This window comes from Lathamus discolor, chromosome 5 (genome assembly GCF_037157495.1).
Source record: "Lathamus discolor isolate bLatDis1 chromosome 5, bLatDis1.hap1, whole genome shotgun sequence".
Taxonomy (NCBI): Eukaryota; Metazoa; Chordata; class Aves; order Psittaciformes; family Psittacidae; genus Lathamus; species Lathamus discolor.
In genome coordinates, this window is record NC_088888.1 from 110,346,709 (window position 1) to 110,371,561 (window position 24,853).

At 44.6% G+C, this 24,853-nt stretch overlaps 1 long non-coding RNA gene across 1 annotated transcript in view; it reads right to left on the reverse strand.

Moving 5' to 3' along the window:
- Positions 1-7,888: 7,888 nt before the first annotated feature.
- The window catches only part of LOC136015669 (uncharacterized), a 45,044-nt gene continuing 28,079 nt past the window's right edge, over positions 7,889-24,853 (reverse strand). The window contains exon 3 of the long non-coding RNA XR_010613298.1: positions 7,889-8,068. This is a non-coding gene — a long non-coding RNA (uncharacterized LOC136015669). The remainder of the gene's footprint in view (positions 8,069-24,853) is intronic.

Sequence of the window (24,853 nt, forward strand, 5' to 3'; positions counted from 1 at the left end):
GCCCTGTCCAAGCCTGCTGTGCCATGTGAAGGGGACTTCAGGCTGGCACCAGCATGGGAACGGGCTGATAATGCTGCACCACAGCTAATGAGGATTTCCTGCTTTTAAAACTACAGAAACAGCTTAATATTGGGGTTTTTTTTTTCTTTTCTTAGAAATTAACCCAGCACCTGAAGCTGCAAGCTTGCTGTTCCCAATGCTGGCACTGACACCAAGCCTTTGATGTGCGCATGGAAACTCAAGGTACTACACAGGAGACCCACAATGCCCACAGCGAGGCAGTCCAAGAAGAACAAGCAAATGGATATAAAAGATGCAAGCTACTCTAACTGTGCTTAACCCAGACACTTGGAGAGCGCAACCCTTTCTCCTCTCTGGCAGGAGGGTTCGATCACGTTCAATAACCGTAAGTCTTATAGTTCCTCAAGGAAAATGCACTGTGGATATGCAAAATATTTCTAGTCTGAGCTCATGAAATGAACAAAGTTGGTTCATGAACTACAACTTTCACTCCACCACTTCGAGGCATGGCAAAATCCACCCCATGATTCAGCGGAGGACAAGTAGCAAGGATGCATTTCAATGAATATCAAACTAACAAACTGATCAAAATAACAGATAGTTTAGTTTCACGGTAAGGTCACACCAGTACCACCTGTTAGCACCCATGCTGGAATGGGCAAGCAATCCTGCACCAACAGCTAAGCCTTGTGTTAAAAACTCAGTTGTCACTCCAAGTTGTCATATTAAACTTAGTGAACAGGAGTTTTCATGTTTATTTGGCTACAGACTAACAAGAACCACACTGAAACTGTCTTCTCTGCAAACCAAGGTTGTACATTGCCTCAATGTACAATCAGCAGTACCAATTACCAAGATTTTGAGACATTGGAAGGCAATAATTGGGTGAATTAAGACCAGGAAGAGTTAAGCATGTGCCTAGGGCCAGGGCAGGTAGGCAGGCAGTGGTGGAGAAATGGGTGGCATTTACAAGTCTTGTTTACAGCCCTATTCCCAAGGCCCTGACAGAACCCCCACAAGACCAACCCATGTGGGAGCTGATGGGACAAAGCTTTGGCTTCTCAAAACCTGCCACAGGGTGAGAAAGAAGCACTGCAGCCAAACACAACTTTCCCCCTCGCTCCCTTCCTCTCTGCCCACAAAGACAAGAGTTTTGCTGGCTGAGTGATCCGGCAAGATGCAGAACTCGACTGAAGACAGAAAAACAAACAAAAGTCCCTCACCCCTCAGTGTTCGGGGCTTAAATAGCTGAAGGCTGCTGGAGGGACGCCTGCTTAGTTGGGCTGCCCAAGACACGCTGTACAGTACAGTACATGCCCCTTCGTGAGCAAACAAAGCTACCAACAGAAGGGAAAAATAAAAGCTTCTCATGCGTTGCAGCAGCAGGAAGCATTGCCAGGGATCTCGCAGCCCGGCTTCGGGAAGCCCACTGCTGTGCAGGGGACGTTAAAGCTCGCTTCAGCACACGGCTTCCTTGAGATAGCACTGCAGGGAGCGGAGCAGAGTGGGATAAAGCTTTCAGGACTAGACTGCCTACAACTCAGGTATCCCCATACTCCAATTTCCCTGGAGACAGGAGTAACTAATTAATAGAGAGTCACAGGATATAAGTGAGCAGCTAAGTATTAGGATTAATTACTTCAGCCTTAAAAGCATCCCAGAATTACAGCCACAAGGATTTCTCTTTACAGCATCTCTCCAGTACAGAAATAGTTACTACCTATACTCCAACTTCTGCTGCAGCTCTTGGTATCTCCGGCAGTAGAGATTTCCTTGGGAGAGACTTCTGGCAGCCTAGCTGATTTTCAACGTTAGGATGTAATAAAAACCGGAAATTTATGAATCGGCTGCAGCAATCTGAGGGAGATTCGTGGCCATAGCAACATTACTATAATGTATGCTGAAGGAAACAAAGCTATTTTGATCATGTCATTCCCTACCCTCTCCACCCTCCCCACGATGCTAGACAACAGTGTCCAGACACTCTCCAGTCCCCCAAATGCCAAAGTGTGCTCTCCCACTCATTACCCTGAGATGAAATCACTGAACAGGGGACTTAAAGGGACTTTCTGGAAGGTTATCCAGTGCATCTGCCATCCAGACAGACTCCCCACAAAGCAACCACTCTTGACAGAACAGTGCTACTGTGTGGTTCAGGAAGGGGTGATGCCGGGCTTTCCAACTGCCTACCAAGCACTGGCAATTCCACAGTGCTCCCAGTGAGGCAATCACTTGGCTGAGGATGAGCCAAAGGCACTAATTGCACCACTAACAGATAAAACAGTTCACTCTAGGTTTATCACTGGTTTATGTCACATGGCTTCAGCCTTCTGTTTCCTTCCTATCCACTCAATCTTAAATTCATCTAGAAGATGTTTAGGCTCGGACAGCCTCTTGCAATGCACTCATGTCATGCCTAGCTGATGTCTTAGCAGGGTCTAAGCTCCACTCAAGCCTGGAGGCACTCCAGTAATACAAATAAAAAATTAAATCAAAATGTCAAGAAATGAAGCTAACAAGCTGCCTGCGCCCTGCGCTGTATGCCCCCTATGACTATGTCTGCCCACTGAGCTGAAGGGAGAGATCCCTATTAATGCTCTCACTATTTTTAGCTTCACAAATCAGGGGTAGCTGACTCGCACTTCCTGCCCCTGGACACATCTGGGCTCTTTATGGTCATTCAAGCTATTTTCCCATACTGCGGAACCTGGAATGTGGCAAGGTGGAGCACTGGAGGGGAAGAGGCAGCAAACTTTCCAAATTAGTAGCAGAGAGCAGAGGGCTGCAATAATTCTACAGCTGGGATAGCTTGGCAGCAGTGATTACAATCTGCCCACTTAATTTGGCCCTGCAGTTTCTATTAGAGGCACAGTAGGAGGAAATTCTTGTACAGTAGTTAAAGCAAGGGATGGGGTGTCGGGTGACTGGGGTTTTATTCCCCAGCTGTGTTTCAGACCTTCCACACAACCTCAGGGAATTTATTCTTCATCTGCTCTGGTTCCCTTGCTTGCAGCATTCCTCAGCAATTCCCAAGGGATCACATAGGTTACAAATAGCAACTGAGACTAGAAATATAATCAAGAGCAACTTCCTGTTCAGCAGGATGTAAAGCATCTTACAAATTTGTCTGTAACATGACCAAAAGATTTAACTACATAAAATTGATTGATCTGCACCCTCCAACCACCCCACTTTCATACAGATGAAAGAGGAAACCATGCCAAGCCGTGCCTTTAGACCCACAGCACCAGGGAGCTTCTTTGAGGATACACGTCTTGATAGTCTCAAAAAATGATCTTGGAAGACAGGAAAAATTCTGCACCTTCTGCTGGTCTAGCTTAAATTATTTCATAGCTCTGGCTTCGAAATAAAACCTAAGCGTGGGAGCGAGACGTGGCAGGAACGTGCAAGAACTCTTAGTGAAGCCCTTCTGGCCCCATGACTTCAATCTGACTCAAACATCAAGCTTTTAAAAATAAAGAAGTAAATAAATATGGGGGCAGAACCCCTACAGTTAAACACAATAAAACAATAAAAGGAAGGAGAAAAAAGGTGCTTATTTCTGACCCTTCATTCACGTAGCTCTGAAGTTTGAGGTTGGTTTGGAAGCAAATGTATTCTAGTACCCGAGATCTTTTGCCCCTTTGCAGGGGGCAAAGCAGGGGTGGTTCTTTGTAAAATGCTCTGAGGTACTCAAAAAGAGGGCTAACACTTATTAATGGTATACCCTCCAGGTCAAAATTCTTGCACTACATCAACTGCAATTTGTTGAGAGAAGATATTTTAACTGCTCAGAATAGCTCCAACACCAGAAAAGCATCGTGGGGTAGTAACAGAATCACAAGATGTTTTGAGTTGGAAGGAGCTTAAATATCATGTAGTTCCAACCCCCTGCCATGGGTAGGGATACAATCCGCAAAGAAATGTTGCGGCAGAAATAGGAACCCCTCTTTTGCATCCTCTCCCACCTCTTTCTGCATATCTATACTCACCAACAGCACCACGATCTAATTAGTTAATCGGCATGTACAGGATTAACAGCTCAGACCCCTGGAAGAAAGGCAGTGCCACAGCAACGTGTTGCACAGATTTAAATCATCATGTGCCAGTTTGAAGGCAAAACACGTAACACCGAATAAAGCAAGTGGCCAGAAAAGAGTCCAGCAGCTCTGCTTTGCTTTCAGGGTGAAGTGTCACGAGTACCACTTGGTAACACTGACCTACTTATCCCTACAAAAGGGCCGCACAACCAGCCAGCAACCCCATCTCCTGAGCTGCTGCTGTACACAGCTCCCGCAGCTCCAGAATCTTGCTGGAAAATGCACGATAAAGAATACAGCATGAGTGAGACCTTCTGAGACCATTCCAGCTTCCACATAAATAATTGCTGGTTTTGCCACTGTGTTCTGTGAAGGCAGAGTCAGAGCAAGGGGTTGCATTCAAGAAATCCCACTTTGCACCTTTGCCTTCCAATAGCATCTTTTGTCCAGTATCTCCCTAATGTTAAAACCTCCCTGCATTCTTTCCAGGATGAAAGGGCAGACAGACTTCATTTTTTTCAAGATGAAAGTTTTCAAATCTGCAGGAGGGCTTAAAAAATGATCATTCATGCTCGCCAATCCAAACAAAAACCCACATGCAAGTACATGGGAATGCTAAACAGCCTGCACAGCAAGCGACATTACATGGACCTACAGCCTCAGCAGACCTGGAGCCAGAGCCACCACTCAAGCAATACAGATGTGGAGGCAGAATAAAGCTGGGAAAAACAGGACAGTTTTGATTGAGAGCAAAAGAGCCTAGGCCATCTGCTAACTCAGAAGCATGTTGTACACAAGCAGGTTTTCCAGGACAAGCCTAAATCACTGCAAAGCCCAACAGCCCCTTCACAGCAGCATATGAGGTCTGAAGTTACGGCTTTCCTTTGAGGCAAATTTTTACTTGCGGCTTTATTTTGAGTCATGCTCAAGAGTTCAGTACTAAAGTAGACTTTGCGAAGAGCAAAAGGCTAACGATAACTCTGTAATAATGAGGAGCCAAGGAAACACTGATTAATTTGCAAGGCAGCAATGACACAAAGCTGAGAGGACCCAGGACTCAACCCTTCCTCAGACTTGCCCAATTAACCATATCACCAACCTCTTCCTAGAAGCAGATCCTGCTGCCCAGCACCATTTATAAGCACAAGACTCCCAGCTCAGCAGGTTCTCTTGTTTCATTTGTGAGCAAAGAACTTCAGAAAAGTATTCAAGTAAGTTTCCTGAACACCAGCCACAGCTTCTGAATCAAATCTCCTGTAGCAGATTCCTCCTCATCCCAGCTGATGGTGTGATGTCTCTTTCCTTGCCAAACACCTGCTCATCAGAGATGAAGCTTAGCACTTTATAGCATGAAACAGACTTTGCAAACACATGAACTAACCATGCAAATGAACCATTTGTTCAGGCTTCATGCACAGTAGCCCATTCTTCGGCAGATTTGCTGTTCGGAGCGCCAGCAAGACGTGGCCTAGGTGGCTCGTGGGGATCACTCCAAGGCAGATAGCTGGAGCCCCTGAGAGTTTCAGTCACTCAGACCTGGGTTCTTCCAAATCCTGTCCCACAGTGAGCTGTTCTGATTCATCCCAGAATCACAGACAGGGCCATCATTAGGGAGCAAGAGCACTACAGACAGTGCGCACATCTGAATAAACACTCAGAGTTGTTGACAGCCTCCATTCCCCTCATTCTCTTGAAGACCTGCGTCTTTTATGATGTTTGGCATCCAACTGCTTCAATGTGCCACAACGATGTGCAATGACAAGCAGCTGCATGCCATTAACGCAAAGCATTGCTGTCTTCAATTAAAGTCCCTCCATTTCATACAACACGGGGAGCTCCGTGTCTTCTCTCAGTTTGCACCACACACTTTGTACAAGGCAAACTTTTCCAAAGAAATTTCCCTTTCATGGAAGAGAACCACAGCTTGGGAAATGTGACATGATGGAAACATTTCAGCAGAAGCAATTGGGTTAAGTAAGGCAGGAACTAGCATGGCCTGAAATGTAAGCTTCATCTTTGCTCAAACTGAGACAGCAAACCTGGATCCAAAATTTAGCCAGGCAAAGCAACTGCAATTCCCAATAAGTAAGTTTAACCTTCGTGCTTTGACTTCCACACAACCACATCTTTTGCTACAAACACAACAAGCACAAATACAGGCTGGATGGAGAATGGATTGAGAGCAGCCCTGAGGAGAAGGACTTGGGGTTGTTCGTCAATGAGAAGCTCACCATGACCCAGCAGTGTGCGCTTGAGCCCAGAAACCAACCGTGTCCTGGGCTGCATCACCAGCAGCGTGACCAGCAGGCTGAGGGAGGGGATTCTCCCCCTCTGCTCCGCTCTGGTGAGACCCTCCCCTGCAGTCCTGCATCCAGCTCTGGGGCCCCCAACATACAAAGGACGTGGAGCTGTTGGAAGGAGTCCAGAGGAGGCCATGAAGATGCTCCAAGAGCTGGAGCACCCCTGCTATGGAGACAGGCTGAGAGGAATGGGCTTGTTCAGCTTGCAGAAAAGAAGGCTCCAGGGAGACCTTAGAGCAGTTTCCAGTGCCTGAAGGGGCTGACAAGAAAGCTGGAAGAGGGGCTTTTGACAAGGGCCTGTAGGGACATAACAAAGGGGAATGTTTTTAGGCAGAAGTTCTTCCCTGTGAGGGTGGTGAGACCCTGGCACAGGTTGCCCAGAGAAGCTGTGGCTGCCCCATCCCTGGCAGTTCAAGGTCAGGTTGGATGGGGCTTTGTGCAATCTGGTCTAGCGGAAGGTGTTGCTGCCCATGGCAGGGGGCTGGAACTGGATGAGCTTTAAGGTCCCTTCCAGCCCAAACCATTCTGTGATTCTATGAAATCTTAATGTCTCCACAGGTCATCACCAGGGTCAATTAAACAGAAAAGGCTGAACATCTGCATATAACACCCCACGAAAATTATGCACAGGTACTTTACCCCATACAAAGCTATTCACAACAGTTCCCTCCCACACATATTTATATGTCAATTCCAAAGGTATTTATGTACAAGAAGTGCTGCCCACATCACACATACAGCAGTTTACTCTTTCTGAAGCAGGGGTGTAACAAGAAATGAATATACACAAAAGGCAGCTCAGACATTTAGCTGACCTAACTAATTGTTATTTCCTGGTAATTTCACTTAACTTTGGAATTTGCAACGCCTCAAGCAATCAACACACACGGGCCATGCAGACAAAAGCTGGTGGCCTTAACTTTACCATCAGAGATACCTGTTCCACTCTGCACATCTCTGATAAGCACCTGATGTTGCGAAGAACACCACAAGACTGAAAAGTCTCAAATCTATTTTTGATTTTATTTATCCTCTAAGAAGGAGGTGGTTCCAGACTGCAGAAACTGTGAAGTAGCAGTAAAGAGGAATAAAAACCAAAGTAACTTGCTTTCACTGTATCAGTCTAGAGAGCCCCATATTCTTTAAAGGAGAAATTCCATCCAAATAAGGGGAACATGAAGGCTGAATGCAGCGCGTCTTACAGATGTGAATTCCTAAGGAGGTAAAATTTTGTTCTAAAAGGCAAACTGAATATCCAAACAGCTCTGAAACCAGCACACAACACTGAAGGAGTGCTAGGAATTGCCACATTGTCCATCCCCTTACCTGCTGTGCTCAGCCTTCATCTTCCAAAATGTTTTGTGCTGCAGCACTGGGTCTCCCTTAAGCCACCGACACAGAAGAACACCCTGCAGGAAGTTCTGCCAACACCACACTGTCCTGCCCTGGAGAAGCTTTTGTAAGCACTGAAAAACAACAGACCCATGAGATCAAATCCTTGCCATGTATTTTTAAGTGCTTACAGATGAGCATGAGATGGGAGGAGGGAAGAACCATGTGTTTCTGCAGCTCCTGCAGCCTGGGTTGCACAGATCGACTGGCACTTGGACAGAGAAGTGAGGTCTTTCCTCCAGAGGCTCACAGGACTCGCTTGGATGTAGGCTGGCGTGGCTCTTGCTTTCTGTCTGTTCTCAGCAAAAAGGAAACCTGTACAGAAGTTTCCAGCTATATTTACTTTATTAACTAAACAAAAAGAACTGAAAGAATATTAACATTTACAGTTTAAAAGCAGGTCAGCACCAGACTAAATTATCAGGCTAATTAAACCTTGTCTACTAAGCCCATTTATTCTTTATCCGATAGTGAAATAATTATTTCATACTGCTCCCTTCCCAAATTAATAATTTTAATCCTCATGACAAAAGAGCATTATCGTAGTGTCAGTGACAACTGATAGCTGCATACAACTCCTACAAAGCTTCATGTATTTACTCATAGGCTGAATTAGTGTCTCCATGCTGAGACACTAATTCCTGATGTCAGTCAAAGCTGTGCATACAAATATTAGGCATGCAAGATACCATCTTATTAAACAGTCATCACAATCAAACTAGGTTGGTTACAATTAAAATGCAGTAACATAATTCAGGTAGTAAGGATGACTACTCAAGATAAAAATACATGAGGTCTAACATTAAGAGCATGTATAGGTGCTTTTATAGAGAGAAATTTTATTTGATCTGTGGTGCTTGAGAGAAATTGTAGGTCTCTCCTGCTCACACACTTACCTAACAGCCATTCGCTAGAGTTCAGCCGAGTGCAAGTGTTCCCCTCTTAGCAGGAACTTGAGAATGAACAAGATTTTAAAAGTCAATACGTACAAAAAGAACAGCAGCTTGAGATGAGGAAAATGGCTTAAATTTCATTTCTTCCAAGTACCTGCAAAAGCACCATCTCTCCCCTTCACTCAATGATCTTAGCACTTGTTTTTCTTCTTTATCTCCGTTTATTGATTTTACAAGGAAAACCAACAACAGAGCATTTGCCAGGAAGGATGAATTATGCGTGTAGGTTCAAGAGGTTTAAAGTAGACTTACTCTCAAATCTGAGAATCAAGTTCTAAGCAAGATTAGTCAGTCTTTACTATGTCCACAAGGGAAAAGCATTTTCCATGGGAAAACAGAGCCATGAGCTGCTCAAGCTTTCAGTGTAGACCATTTTCAATTTGTGGAGCATCTTTAAAACCCTTGGATTTCACAGCAACATTAATGTTCTCATTGTAGATTTCAAGAAAAGTATAAACCAAAATTGTAATGTCCTAAAAGTACCGAGGAAGCTTTCTTACATGGTGGACTTGCTGTGCACAGTGAAAGCTCACCGCATGCAAACACATGGTAAGCGATACAGACACGTGGTACCCAGCCTGCGCGCCCACATCAAAGGCATAGAAATGGTGCGCTAATAAAAATGAGCCAAAAACCCTTTGACAACAGCAACAATTCCCAGGTCCCAACCCAGCTCTGACTTCACTATAGGGCCGCTCAGGGAAAATTACTCTATTTTAACTAAAAGGGTATTAATCCAAGCCAATTAGTTCAAGAACACAAAACCTCTATTTGCAGAGGTGACCTTCTTTCAATTTATTCTGGAAGTAAATTAAGACAAACCTTCGGGCAAATTTCATTCCAAGTAAGAACTAAATTTCATAAACTTCAAACAATTGAACCCAAGAAGCTGAATTCAGATTAGTTTGCCTGCATATCCATATGCAGATGAACCTCCCTGCAACTCTTCCTAAGAGCCCATTGCAATCTCAGCCCAACTCCCAGACTGAGGTGTGATACTGCTCTTCTAGTCGATAATCGTCTTTCCACCTCCCAGATGGCTCTATTTCCACGGAGCTGTGAATGTCTAGCTGTCTAGGGCTTACAGAACCTGGAAACAGAAAGCATTACATGATGCTTAAGGCTATTATACATGAGTTTTGAGTGCTGCAGCCCAAAAGCCAGCCATCAAAAGTCAAGACACAAAACTCTTACAAAACAGCTCAATAAGGAGGTTTATGTTTAAAAAAAAAAAAAAAAGTACACAAAACCAGGAGATATGGGAGTTTGAAAATATTAAGGAATAACAAATTTGTTTTCCAAGTTCACTTTACTGCGTCAACTCTGTTAAGTGAAAGAGACTGCTTAGAGCGGATGAATTGAATGAGTCACTCCACTTTAGGGAAAACACGACACAGCAGTGGGGGGGAATAACTCGCCAAGCTTTGGAAATGCAAGTCTGCTAGGAAAAAGAAAAAGGTCACCGGGGCAGGCAGACAGCAGAAAGGTCAAACAGGAGGAATGGATTTCCGCTCAACTTTTGAAGTGAGGGCTGACTAAAATACCAGCTGAGGTTCCTGAGACACGGCTCACCAATTAAATCCAGCCCAAATGGAAAGGCCTACAATGAAATGAATGAAACAAGATAGAGAGACGGGAAAAATCTCTCCTCTGAAGTGCTGTAATTAAGGCATATGTAAGGAAACAAATGATGCTAAACTTGTCTGTTAATCTCTTCTGCTCCGGGAACAGAAAAGCCCCAGAGCTAAGAGCAACTAAAAAGCAGATGAGAGGAACATGTGATGATGGCTCCCCATATTTTAAGAAAGGGGAATTATCTGTCAATGATACACAAGGCTGTGCTTGAAATAACAGAATTACCATTTCAGAGATGTAATTCTGTGCTTTCTTCAGATGATGAAGCTCTACTGGAACATCAAAAAGTCCCTTAAGAGCAGAGTAGGAGCCCCATTTTTCAGCAATAAAACCACAAGATAATGCACAGTGGAGAGGCAGTTTGGTTCCTGATCCAGCGGTATGGCTTGACAGCTTCCCCAGTTGCTCATCTCACTCAACTCGTCCACAGCTGTGAAGATCTTTATGCCACAGAACTGCATGCAATAAGACCTCAGGGTTGCAGAAACAAACTCTGCATGTGCAGTTTCTGTATTTGGCTTCATTTCCCTCTTCCAAGTCTCTCCTCAAAGCCAAGTGCCTTTTATTCCCCCACCCAGGTTTGCTGGTCACAACCAACCAATACACGCATTACCAAGAACAAGACAGACAGTCATCACGATGGGAAAAGGAGTCTGGAGGAGGGAAAAGCCAACCCTTACGAAACAGACAGCCAAGCAAAACAATTTCCAAATACCAGGTAACTAGAAAGCCTCTCCTGGCTGAGAGCAGCGCCAGGAATACCCCTCTCAGTACACCACCTCCATGACAGACACACAGTCCAGGGCAGCAAGGAAGGTGCTGCCATAAGTCCAAATCTCAGCAGTTCCCTAAAAGAGCAAATGATTATTAGTATGCCCAGATGGGTTTATTTCTTGTTTTAACCAAACCTGCTGGTTAAGTCATCATTCACTTCAAGATCTTCCATCCCCTTTAAGAGACCGAAGTGCAGGGAGGCAGTGCTGGACTGCATCTCAGCTACCGGCATCTTCACCCAACAAACACCACAGACTCCTGGAAGGGGTAAAGTGTGTGCACTGGTCTAAGATTTATTATTTAAAAACAACATCAACAACACACATGGCAGAATTCAGAATTCTCTTCTGGGGAGAAGCAGCTTGCTATGCTTTATGTGGGAGTCAGACATCTCCACAGTGAAGTTCACACCAACAAACGGACACAAATCTTCATGAAGTCACACAACTCCTCCCACCCTTAGCGGGAACCAGGGATATTCATTTCAATTTGGAGCATCGAATCCTTCAAGCCACAAGCACCAGGCAGAAAATAACCACATCTTGTACTCTGTGATGTATGACTCGGAATTTAAAGAAGAAAACAAGTTATAGCACTGCATTTTATTTTTCTGGCTCTTAAAACCTTGCCAATAAAAAAAAAAAAAAAAAAAAAAAAAAGAATTTGTCACTATGAAGTAGCTCACTTTCTGATAGAAGTGCATGTGGTGGGACAGACTCCAGCTCATTCTCCCACAGCACTATTTCATCTAAAGGGCAAACAGGAGCAAGGGTTTAAGTGCTAAAGCAAACAGATGTAGCTTTACCAAACATGGATGATGAAAGCGACTGTATATAGCTACTCTTGAAGTCATTTCTTTGTAGCCTTTATTCCCACAGATAATGATGAGCTTAAACATTCCAGGACTTCAAATGATATTTTGCACCTTCAAGTTAGAAAAAAAAAAAAAAAAAGGACAAACTTTTTATCTCCTATGCTTTTTGAGTAAGGACTAATGAATCATAGAATCATAGAATAGTTGGGTTGGAAGGGACCCTAAAACTCATCCAGTTCTAACCCCTGCCACGGGCAGGGAACCTTCCACTAGACCTGGTTGCTTCAAGCCCCATCCAGCCTGGCCTTAAACACTGCCAGGGATGGGGCAGCCACAGCTTCTCTGGGCACCCTGTGCCAGGGCCTCACCACCCTCACTTCTGCCTAAGAGCTCAGCTCAATCTCCCCTCTGTCAGGTTAAAGCCATTCCCCCTTGTCCTATATCATTACACCATATGCGTACTATACACAAGTATAACAGTAATAGCCGCAGTTACCTCAGCAACAGACTTGTGGGAGTGGTCAGGGGTACCCACTTTTCCCAAGCCCCAGTTCCCCATGTCTGTATTTCTCTTGTAGGCAGTCTAGCCTCAGCCGACCTACAAACCCACCCAAGTTTGCAGTGGGCAACCACTGCCGCAAAGCACCAGCTACATGATGGTGCTACAAGTATGTGTTGGGATAGATGGAGACAGCATGACACAGAGTGCAAGGACCTGGTCCCACAAAAAGTATCAACAACAGCAGATGTATTTGTAAAACTGAGGTACTTTTCCCTTTTTACACAGATATGCCTATGGTCTTGTAGTCAGGCTGTACCTCAACCTGGGTTGAACCCATAAGTATTTAATCTCAAAATTGTTAAGGTTAATATTATTCTGTTGAAGGCCATATACCTACAAGCCTTCCTTTAAAACTAGATTTCAGTAATACAGATTTTTACAAAGAGGCTTCATAAAGTACTGTTAGCAATAAAATTAGCATTTGGGAGAACAAAGCTCTAGGTCTTAACTCCACAAATGCTTCAAGTATGAACCATGGGGAACCTGAGCCCAGGGAATGGAGGAATTCATCTAGTAGTTCACATCCACCTTAAAATAAAAGATGACAGCTCACAGGCCAGGATGCCTCTCTGGAGTGACTGGGATTTAATCAATTATGGCAATATTAAAAAAAAGAATAAAACCAAAGAAGACGGTGTGCCCTACACCAAGGGCACAGACAGAGGGGGAAAGACAACACAACCTGAGACACAAATATTATGTAGTGGAAAACAACAGGTTTTATGCTTTCCCCCAGGTTTGGGGAGCATGCTATATTTTGTGTAGCAAGCATGGGGGGAGAAGGATTTAGGGGAAGAGAATATCAGAATCTAAACAAGTCACAAGGCATCAACAGTCCCTTGATGACAGGAGAGTAGTTTTTGTTGGCACAGCTCACGACAGCTGGAGGAATAATTGCAAAGCTGAGCAAGAATGCCCAGAATATATTTTGCCTTTAGACTCTCAGATGAAAGATGCTATCCACGAGCACTTTGCAAACGTTAATTAAACCCACATAGTCCCTTTTGGCAGATCAAGAAGTATTTATCTTTATTTTGCAGAGAGAGGAATGAGTATCTCAGACACTTTTAACATGAGGTATCTACTCTTTTAAAGTTAGGAAGTGCCCCATAGAGATATATACACCATTAAAAACACAAATTAACCTTTCTAGACCTGCAGCCTTCCCCAGGATAGAGCCGATACCTTTTACTTTCCTCTGAGTACTGCCCCAATAGAAATCTTGATTCTGCAGATAAAGCAAGCAAGCTCTGGCCATGCAGGTGAACAGAGGTGAGTATGAGCACCACAAACAAGCTTTAAAGAAACAACACCCCTTTACAAGTTGTAAAAAAACCCCTCAGCTGCTCCTCCTTTGGTTTTCCTCTTCAAAGGTGGCTCAGCATTTCTGTACTGACTGAGCTTCATGCTGGGAAATATCTCTCCCAGTTTGAGAGCCGTTCCCTGCAGGACTGCTGCTTTACACACACCCACCTTCACAAAGCCACTATCCAAGGAAATCCCTCAGGCTCTTGAGCCACTTCCCTACATTCAGACCACACACTGCAGTGGGTGCAAGAGCCCCACCACAGGCAGGGAAGAGCGTGCCCACCTCACCCTCAGCAATCTGCATGCTGTAACACCAGCTCTCCTGCACAAGAGGAGAAACACTTTGAACATCTCCCTCACATGATGTTCCAACTGGGACTTGAGTCCTCAGCTTTGGCTGAGTTTCTCCTTGCTAAGCCAAAAGCAAGTGCCTGTAAATGCAATAACAATCAGGTTTCATCCATCTTGCCTCTAATTAGACTTCATATCAGTACACGAGTATTTCAAAGTAACTTTATACCTTACCATGAACAGCTACTGCTACTGTTCCAAACAAGTTTTATATTCCATATATTGATATATTGATATACATACACCACTCTCCAACATGAAAATGTTGAGTCCAGCTGTAGTGGCTCAAATGTAAGGATGTGGAGCTGTTGGAGCAAGTCCAGAGGAAGCCACAAAGATGCCCCGAGATATGATCACCTTTTCTATGGAGACAGGCTGAGAGAGCTGGGCTTGTTCAGCCTGGAGATGAGAAGGCTCTGAGGAGACCATAGAGCAGTTTCCAGTGGCTAAAGGGGCTGACAAGAAAGCTGGAGAGGGGCTTTTGACAAGGGCAGGGAAGGGACAGGACAGGACAAGGGGGAATGGCTTTAACCTAACAGAGGGGAGATTGAGATGAGCTCTTAGGCAGAAGTTCTTCCCTGTGAGGGTGGCGAGGCCCTGGCACAGGGTGCCCAGAGAAGCTGTGGCTGCCCCATCCCTGGCAGTGTTGAAGGCCAGGCTGGATGGGGCTTGGAGCAACCTGGTCTAGCGGAAGGTGTCCCTGCCTGTGGCAGGGGGTTGGAACTGGATGAACTTTAGGGTCCCTTTCAACCAAAACCATTTTGTGATTCTATGATTCTATAAATTTAAGCCAATACACTGAGTTAAAGCAGAGAGAAGTAGTGGAGATAGAAAGGAGCAGTGAATTATTTTGTCTTTTTTTTTTTTTTTTTTAAACAGCATAAAGTATTCAATACATTTACACTTGTAGGGCAGCAGCCCTGCTGCTGTCTTCTATAAAAAAGAACATCCTCAAAATAACCCCCAATCAATTATTTGCTAAATTGACATGGAAAAACATATTTAAAAGGAGAAGGGTCAGTTTGTGGGATGTACAGAGAGTATCTGAGAATATCTGCAGGGACAGGAAGAATTTACATACACACGTGAACTAAAAAGACAAAATAGACAGTGCTGGCCAACGCTTGTGATCTTAATATAAAAATAAGTGCATTTGAAGCTCTTCCCTGTTAGAAACTTCGAGGCAGCTAAGTATTGCAGTTTGAAATACATTTAATGATGCATTTGGAAAGAAAACTTAAGAATAAGGAGCACGTTCAAAGACTTAAGTCCCTAAACGGCATTAAATCCACTAGTTTTCAAAAAATCTCACCCCAACATATGTATAGCCTAGAAGAAGGTTGGATGGGAACATAACTGTATAAAATATGCAGTTTAAAACCTTAATCTTATTCTAATTTCTTTTCAGCAAAGACCCTTTCTGCCTTATGCTGCTGAACACATAAGGAGGTTTTCTGCAAACATGGGAATGGGAAGTGACAACAGTCTCCATGAGGTGCTGAGTAATGTCTACTGCCCTGAAGCTGGATAAACACAAGTCCCTTCAGTGTGACAGCAAAGCCAGATGCCTCCAAGTCCCTTGGACATGCCAGTTCAGCAGTAACTGTAGGTCTACCAGTTTTGCATACAGTGCATGGAGTTAAAACAGTCTTAAACCTAAAGGAACTACCAAGGAAATAGAAGTCTGGGATACAAACTGCCATTCAACCATCATAGGATGTTCTGCGTTGGAAGGGACCTTAAAGCTCATCTAGTTCAAACCCCCTGCCATGGGCAGGGACACCTTCCACTAGACCAGGTTGCTCAAAGCCCCATTCAACCTGGCCTTGAACACTGCCAGTGATGGGGCAGGCACAGCTTCTCTGAGATGAGACGGACACGTGCCAGTGCCTCACCACCCTCAGTGAAAAAAAAACATTCAAGCCTCATGGTCTCTATTTTACTCAAATTCAATGATATTCAGGATATGTTTTCCTACAACCGCAGAGAATCAGAATCAGTTAAGTTAGAAAAGACCTTTAAGATCCTCAGTTCCAGTTCATTACTCAAGGACTGCCAAGTCCATCACTAAACCGTATCACTGAGGGCCTCATCTACATATTTTCTGAACACTTCCAGGGACAGTGATTCCACCACTTCCCTGGGCAGCCTGTTCCAGTGCCTGAGCACCCTTTCTGTGAATAAGATTTTTCCTAATATCTAATCTAAACTTGCCCTGGCACAGCTTGAGGCCATTACCTCTTGTCCTATCGCTTGTTACTTGGGAGAAAAGACCGACCCCACCTCCCTACAACCTCCCTTCAGGTAGCTGTAGAGAGCAATAAGGTCCCCCTGAGCCTTCTCTTCTCCAGAGTAAACACCGCCAGATCCCTCAGCCATGCCTCAGACCACAGGCAGGGACATATTCAAGTTGTCCATCACATCACCATCTGCTCTTTGACACCACTTCAGTGGCCATCTGGGCCAGTGCGCCTGGCTTAAAAACCCACCTCCTCATGTAGTCATCTTAGCCAGATATTGCCAGCCACCAGAAATGCTGTCTCCTGGAGAGCCCAGACAGCCAACAGCAGACACTAGTTACACAAACATGGTTTAACTATGGTTTTTCTATATATAGAATTTATATTCAATTTATGCTTATAGTGTAATACCATGCCCCACAGGGTACAGCACAGGTTTCACCACCATCTGATCACTGTGCTCAGCAAGTCAGGAGACTGTCCAGAGCTGCAAGCAGCATTCAGACCAAACACAGTAGATGGATAGCTTTCTATAGGTTAATTCAGTGCCTCAACTGGCTTTCTTGGGAGCCTGCACAGTCAAAGCAGCTTTCTGTAGGAACTGCAAGGTATGGCTTGCAAAACCAGGCTATTATACACCACAGCATACTGGGATCACCACTGGAAAGTCAGCTTTGTCACTGCCCCACACAGGTGGCCGCCATCTCCTCTTTCCTAATCCAAGGCAGAGGCAGTCCCAATGACCCAGGAATACCTGACATATAGCCAGGGAACCAGGTAGCTGGTTGCGTAATTCCAGTATTACATGTGCTGTTGCAATGTGGCACAGCCAGGAGACATCAGAAAAATGTGGGATACAGCCAGCATATGTTTGCTGCTGTATTTAGTTACCCCTTCTCCAACCCTCTGCAGGGAGCTCAAACTGCTCTCTCCACTCAGCCCCACATACCAGATTCAGTCAAGGCTCTCCCCATGCATCTGCTTGCTTCTTTTGCCATCCAGCTCAGAGCTGCTTCTCCAAGCTGCTCTCGTAGAATGGTGGTAATACAGAGGTTAAAATAATGCATCTCAACTGCAAGTATTAGCTTTAATGGTAGAGTCAAAGTGGTTTGGCTCAAAATTTCATCTATGCCCTTGTCTTCTACTTAAATTAAGATTGCACACAATGAGGTAGATATTGAGACATCATAAAAGGTGTCCACTGCATTCAGAGCAATTCTTGCAGAAATGTACGTATTTGCAGTACACTTCATCTTGATGACAACTCTGAATCAAGGCAATTCCAGATAAGAAATGTTGCTGTGTTTTAACTCACACTGTGATGCAAGGGAGCTGCATTGACCTTTCCTGGCTGCCATTCTGTCATCCTTACAACAAACATTTGCAGTTTTTAGACAGGTTTTGGACTTCTACTGCCCTTTCAGGAGCAGAGCGCTCCATCACGGTACCAGCTGAGAGGTGGCATAACTGATGACCTGATGCCTGCACCCAGCACAGAGAAAGGGAGGGCTGGGGCAGCTCTGCCAGCAGGGATGGCAGAGGCTGAAAGCCCACAGAACAGAGAGGCCCTGAATTCAAATCCACACTCCAGCATGTCAATGCACAGGGTGCTTTGCTATCTCAGCCTCCCTCCTCACCTGACCTTCACAGAGAGGTATGAGGCTCAGTAGAGGCTGCAAGAGGACCAGAGCTAGCAGGGGTACCCTTCTGCCTGTGTAGGCGAGGGGCAGGGGTCAGGCCTTGTTATTTTGCTCTTTATAATAAGAGACATAGCACATTTTTGGCCTTCCCACACAAATCCATAGCTGTATGGCTGCCAACACTTTTTCACCTCCCATTTCACTTTTGTTTGTTTTTTTTTTGTTTAAAACTTTGCCCAAGGTCATGTTCAGCAAAGACTCCTCCCTCAAAATACAGCATTAAGAATCCTATCATACTAACATTTGGAAATTGCATCAAAATCCTTCTTGCAAACGCATGCTTTTAAGAAGAAAGCCCCAACTGAGCAAAAGAGGAAAAGTTTGCCCCACATACCTTTGTAGGTGAATCATTCTGCAGAGGCCACCTTGCAGGCTGTCATCATGACTGTGCACAGATCAATAACCAACCCCTGCTCACCCTCTCCTGCCCTCATGGGAGGTGAACACCACACACCCATAGAGCAAGCATTACACAGTAGCCTTGAACCACAATATCGAGTATAAACAAGCTTGGGACAGCTCAGGACCTCATATATCAAGTATAAACTGCTACAGACCAACTCAAAGCCCTATCTGAAAAGCATCAAACTCTCCTAGAAAGAGCCCAACTGACTGTTGAACTTGCCTCCACAATCCCTTCCAACCCAAACCATTCTGTGATGTGCAGTTGTTCTCCTCTCTCCCCTGTGGTGAGCGATGTGGGGCAGCCATCCTAACAGCAGTGCTTTCATGTCACTTTGCCTTGCATCACCAGTTTGACATTGTATCAGCTCACGTACAACACACAACCACACTGTAAATTTAGATAGCTTTATAACTTTAAAGTTATATCTCACATTCGCTATTCCTCTCCCAACGCAAGAATCAGCCATTCCATTATAAATGCTTTTATACCACTACCATGCTCTCCACCCTACAGGAGCACACATCAACTGCAGGTAAAGTGGTTCAACTTTTGAATGTAGACAAAGAAACTGAAACAATGCTAATGGTGGTGAAAGGCTGCCTGGGGAGGGAAAAGATCACAGGTTTAGGAGGAAAGGGAAAAAAGACCTACAATTTACCTGTGCTTGGGTTACTGCTCATTAATGCTCTGAAGAGAATCACTTCACATGTCATAAATTATGCTGCTCTTGGCTTATTCCCTCATTATCCACCTCAGAATCCAGTACCCTTTCACACACACAACCTAATGGGAACACTTACTCTGAATAAAATTAACAGAAGGAAAGAAAAACTGGGGTCCTTCATTTGTGCAAAACTCATCAGGGGACCCAGCAATGGCACCAGGTTTCACCACTGACTTCTTTAGGTCACTGTGCACTTCCACCTTCTCCAAACAAAGGGAAAACCTCTCTGAAGAGCTCTGGTCTGCACAGGCAGAAGACATGGTTGCTTTCTCCTGTTGATATTTCAATCTATCCCCTGCTGATTTGGGGTTTCCAACAGACTTTGTAAGAGCTTTTCCATTATGGCTGCTCTCCATTTTAAGGAGTTTCTGGAGAGACTAAACTGTGTTCAAGGCAGACACATAAAACTTTTAATTTTGGCTATTAGGCAAAGCTCAGTGCTCAATAGCAAACCTATCCCTGTTGGGGTTTGTTGTTGTTTTTTTTTTTCTAAACATGAGTTGGGAAAAAAAGAAAAAGCTATAACCTACACTTCTTTAAACATTTAACCTTTTTTTTTTTACCATATGGAAAAAAAAAATCCAACATCAGACAGTAATATACCAGTGACAGCAAGGGCAAGATCACTTTTCCCACACACCTTCTAATCTTCTGCTAGCAGCACTGATAAAATAAACTAATAATAATTATTAAAAAGTGCTTTAGTCTCAAGATGAAAGGACGAAAGAATCCACAACTTGCTGGGAGAGAATGATAAAACACAACTTCAACCAGAACGGCTAAAACATCCACTTTCAACCCAAGATTTTGTCAATTCCCCCTCCCCTTCCTGCTACAGATCCAAAACTATGACCCTTGTGGTTGCAGTCCCACAGACAGCAGCAGACTGACACCTCATCTCACTCTTACAGTAAGATCTCAGAGGCAAAAGCATAGAGAAACAAAGACACACTTGACTAGCAAACCCAGGAGTATCAGTATAAATTGGCTCCCTAGAGACCTAATGAAAGCTTCCTTTCCTCCTGAAAGGTCTCAGCTCTGTGATGCCTCATGGTGAGAACTTCAGACAGAATTAAAAGGACACTATATCTGTCCCCAGGGAAAGGCAGCAGCTGGATCACCAGGATGAAGCAGAGGATCCAGGCGGCCCCACACTGAAGATAGGAAGAGAAAAGAAGTGCAGTCTCCCTTCATTAGGGGTGGTTTCAGTGCAGCAATGCATTCACTTCCACCCCTCCCAACTTAAAACTCTCATCTGAGAAAGCTTTCATAGGAACTGCCTTGTAAGACATGAACTACAGCCCATAAGATCTACACTGTCCAGAGCAGCACCCACCACTGGACACCTGTGCAGAGAGCTGAGGCACTGAAATGCCTCTGAACTCCTGACAGATCAAGACCATTTTTGTGTCAGCTTGCAAAATCTTCCCCCTTTCTTTTCAACAGGGTAAATACTACTACACAAAACAATCATCTCACTTGTCACAATTACGAACCAGGTAACTTTTTCTGCAGTTCTACATAATGCACACCCAACCTGAAGCCTGTTCAGAGGCAGAAGTGAAACCTGTTCTTCCCAGGAATCTTCCCAGCGAGGTAAGCCGTGCTCCTTGCTCACCACAAGATCACCCCTTCTAAAATTTTAAGCATCATACTCACAGTGACATGCCCATGACTTCCACACCAGCGCTTCTGCTGCCTGTGGGAGGTATAAACCTTGGCTTGCTTGTATCATAAAATCACAGAATGGTTTGGGTTGCAAGAGATCTTGAAGCTCACCTAGCTCCTGTCCCACAGGCAAGGACACCTTCCACTAGACCAGGTTGCTCCAAGCCCCATCCAACCTGGCCTTGAACACTGCCAGGGATGGGGCAGCCACAGCTTCTCTGGGCAACCTGTGCCAGGGCCTCACCACCCCCACAGCCAAGAACTTCTTCCTAAGATCTCATCTCAATCTCCCCTCTGTCAGTTTAAAGCCATTCCCCCTTATCCTGTCCCTACAGGCCCTTGTCAGAAGCCTCTCTCCAGCTTTCTTATCAGCCCCTGTAGGCACTGGAAGCCGCTCTATGGCCTTCACAGAAGCCTCTCTTCTCCAGGCTGAACAAGCCCAGCTCTCTCAGCCTGTCTCCATAGCAGAGCTGCTTCAGCCCTCAGAGCACCTTCAAGGCCTCCTCTGGACTTTCTCCAACAGCTCCCCAGAGCTGGATGCAGGACTGCAGGGGGAGGTCTCACCAGAGATGAGCAGAGAGGGAGAATCCCCTCCCTTGACTTGCCAGTCACACTGATGGTCAGCCCAGGACAGCTGGCTTTCAAGCACACACTGCTAGGCCATGCTGAGCTTCTCATAGACTAGCATCCCCAAGTCCTTCTCCTCTGGAAGAAGAGCTTGTGTGCCACTTTGGAAGTGGTTATAGGAGAAAGGTCTGAAGAAGTAAGTATCCTCCAGTCATAAGTAGCACCAGCTAAACACCGAAAGAGCAGCATGTCTGAGACTCTTGGGGTACAGCAAGCACAGGACAAAAACATTTCCAGAAGGGAAAAATTTAATAAGCTTGTTATTATTTTTGGAAAAATAACACTGATTCCTACTCTTCCTTTGATCTGCAACAGAAGGAAGGAAGGAGTGAGAAACAGGTTGTTTCAACAACAGCTGTTACATTAATACCAGCATAATGGAGGCATAAGCATCCTGTTCTTATCAGAGTAGTTGCTGTTTAAGTAAGAGCTCTGCCTTTTGAAGAGTACTTTATAACCTCAAACACAAACCTTCAGCTGTATCTTCTTCTTAATCATAAGTCAATTATCCTGCTGAGTGATGACAGAACAATTCCACAAAGTAAATCCTTTTTGTATCTGGGCCTTCTGTGATCAGGTTGCATTGGAAATTTCCTTACTCAAACAAAAGCAAGGATGAGTTCACTTGTCCTTCCCACAATTGTTCCCAAGGGTCTCCCTCCAAACTATAATGTGAACCTGCATTGTAGAGGAAACTTCATCTGACAACAACAGCTAATGCGCTTTTACTCAAACTTAAACTTCACCTGTCAATCTTTTATCAAGCCCAAGGCTATCTAGAAAGTGTCTGTGTCCAGCTGTCTATAGATTTTACTCACAGAAGCACATTAGTGCTCCTGGTAAACATTGTTCCCGACTTCCCAATCATTACTATAGTAATGCAAACCTCCTGGAGAGTCCCTTTAATGCTTTTTAAATCGCTTCAAAACAGCTTCATTATAGTAAATAATTAGCGCAACATTTTTGTACCACAAGCAAGTTTTAATCTGTTCTCAGGCTTTGTACCTTACAGTATTCTCATCTCCAACACCATTCCTTTCCTAGGTGCCAAAGTCCAGATACACTTAAATTATTTCCAGAGCAGGCTCTCCTGGTACCCACTTTTGCATAAATGAATGATATTGCACTCCCAATAAATCAAGGGAAGCCAGAAATTCTTAAATCAACCCAAAATCTGGCCAGTGCCCACAGTTATTTACCCCATTCTTATGCAGAATCTTTGAGTAAGCACAGCCAAGGGCATTTTACAAATTATCCAGACGCTGACACTTCCTGCAACATGGAGCCCTCTTACCCCTGGCTCACACACACACACACACACACACACTCCTCAAGAGTGGAAGCAGCTCCTGAGCTGTCACATGTACAGTGCTAAATTACCTAGAGTGCTCAGTGGAAGAAAATTGAGTGAAGCAAAGCAAAAGAACCATCAGGCCACATTCAGCAACACTTGCCCGCCTTAAAGGAGGCATCCACTGCAGGCTCAATTCCCTCCCTTCAGTCCAGCTTCCAAGACTATCTACAATTCACATGCAACATCCTTTCAGCCTATCTGGATGTAATTTGAATTCAGACTTATTTGCCTGGCCAAGGCACAAGTTAGAGCCAAGATCTTTTATTTTGCACAGATGATCCGATGTCGTCCCACAGTTCTCTAGGCTGGTATAATCCAGCTCTACTTCCAACTCATTCTGCAAACAGCTCCAGGAAACCATCCCAGCAGGATGCCTGTCCCCCAGGGAACATGGTTTCTGATCAGCTGCTGTTATCTCTAGAGCAGAGAGCACACGTTCGGTGAGAAGTCCCCACAAGCCATGCCTATAGATAAGTATGAAGGGAAGTGTGGCAGGAAATGGTCCCTTGTAGCAAATACGTGTGAAGTCTGATGATCCTCTACCTTAATACAAAAATTGCAGCTTTGAGTTCAGTAACTCTCTGCCTGTTTGTCTCTGCTGTTCCAGAAGTGTCAGTAAATGTTCATCCCTGCTTCAAAAGGAAGAGCTGCATGATGTTTCTAAACAGGAATGGTCAGATTCTCCCTGCTTCATCTTAGATGGGAGCACAAGACAAGAGAAGCAGAAAGAAACCAGTCTAGAGCCTCGTCCCTGTAGCAGATACAGCATGAAAAACATAACTAGGGAGTGTGCTAAGGTACCCTCACAGGAGCAGTTCAGGAATGAACCCAAGGAAGGGCCTAGAGAAGAGCAGCAAGGGAGCTGGAGCCACAGCCCAATAGCGGATAGCTGAGCTTTTTAATACCCTAAAAAAATAGCAACACCAAGAGAACAAGAGGGATGGAGAGCTGCAGACCTGCATGAACACATTATAGAGGATCTTGTATGCAGCTTTACAGTTTTAGCCTTAGTTGAGCTCTCTTCTCTAACCCACCACGTAATTCAAGAACTGAAAGCAGAAAAGAAATAAATACACAAACAGTGACTTATTCTACCTAAATATCAACCAGTTCCTGGAGGGGAAGGGAGGAAAACAGAACCCAAACTGATACTACAGGCTTAGCAAGCAGGGGCACTTTAGCATATACTGCTGGCTTTGTAGTTCTACCACAAAGGCAGCCTGTTACAGCTCTACCATTACAGCATTGTCCCATGCAGCCTCAAGTCCCAGTTTCAATGGCTGCATTAAATGAAAATGTCCCCTGGGTGATGGTGCTACTTGGCTTCTTGAGGTGGCCATTTATAGCATACCACTTGCCTAGCATCACTGCTGGGTCTCCAAACTTGCCCTTGCTCTAAGCTAACACATGAGGTTTCCCCTCCACAGTCTCCCCATCACAAGAGATTTTCCTGGGCAGAGCAAAAGTCCAACGCATAACTCAGCATTTTACAAGCCCTTTCCACACTGGCTGTATTATTCAGTCAGCGTACTAAAAAAAAATTAAAATAGAAATAAATAGATGCAGTGTTCCAGTGCTGTCCAGGAAGAGCTGCTTTCACAGAGGGATCGATGTCTGCTGCATTCACACCCTCTAAGGACTGCCCAGCCAAAAATAACCCTGAAACTAATAGGAGAAACAGCCGATTTGGCTGTTCTTACACCAACCAGATTAAAAATTACTCTCAATTTACTTTCTTACTAAACTACATCCAGAATTGTTATAGCAGGCTGGCTGTGGGCTGGCAAGGTAGCTGTGTGCAACTTCACATAAGCATGAATAAAAAGAAGAATGAGAAAGAACCATAAAATTTATACATTATATATACAAAGAAGACAAGGAAAGAATGAAAAATCCTCCCACCAACAGTTCTTCACTTCAAACAAGCAGGAGCTGGGACACCCCAGGTAGTGATAGAACCCAGATGAACCTGTGGTTTCTAGAC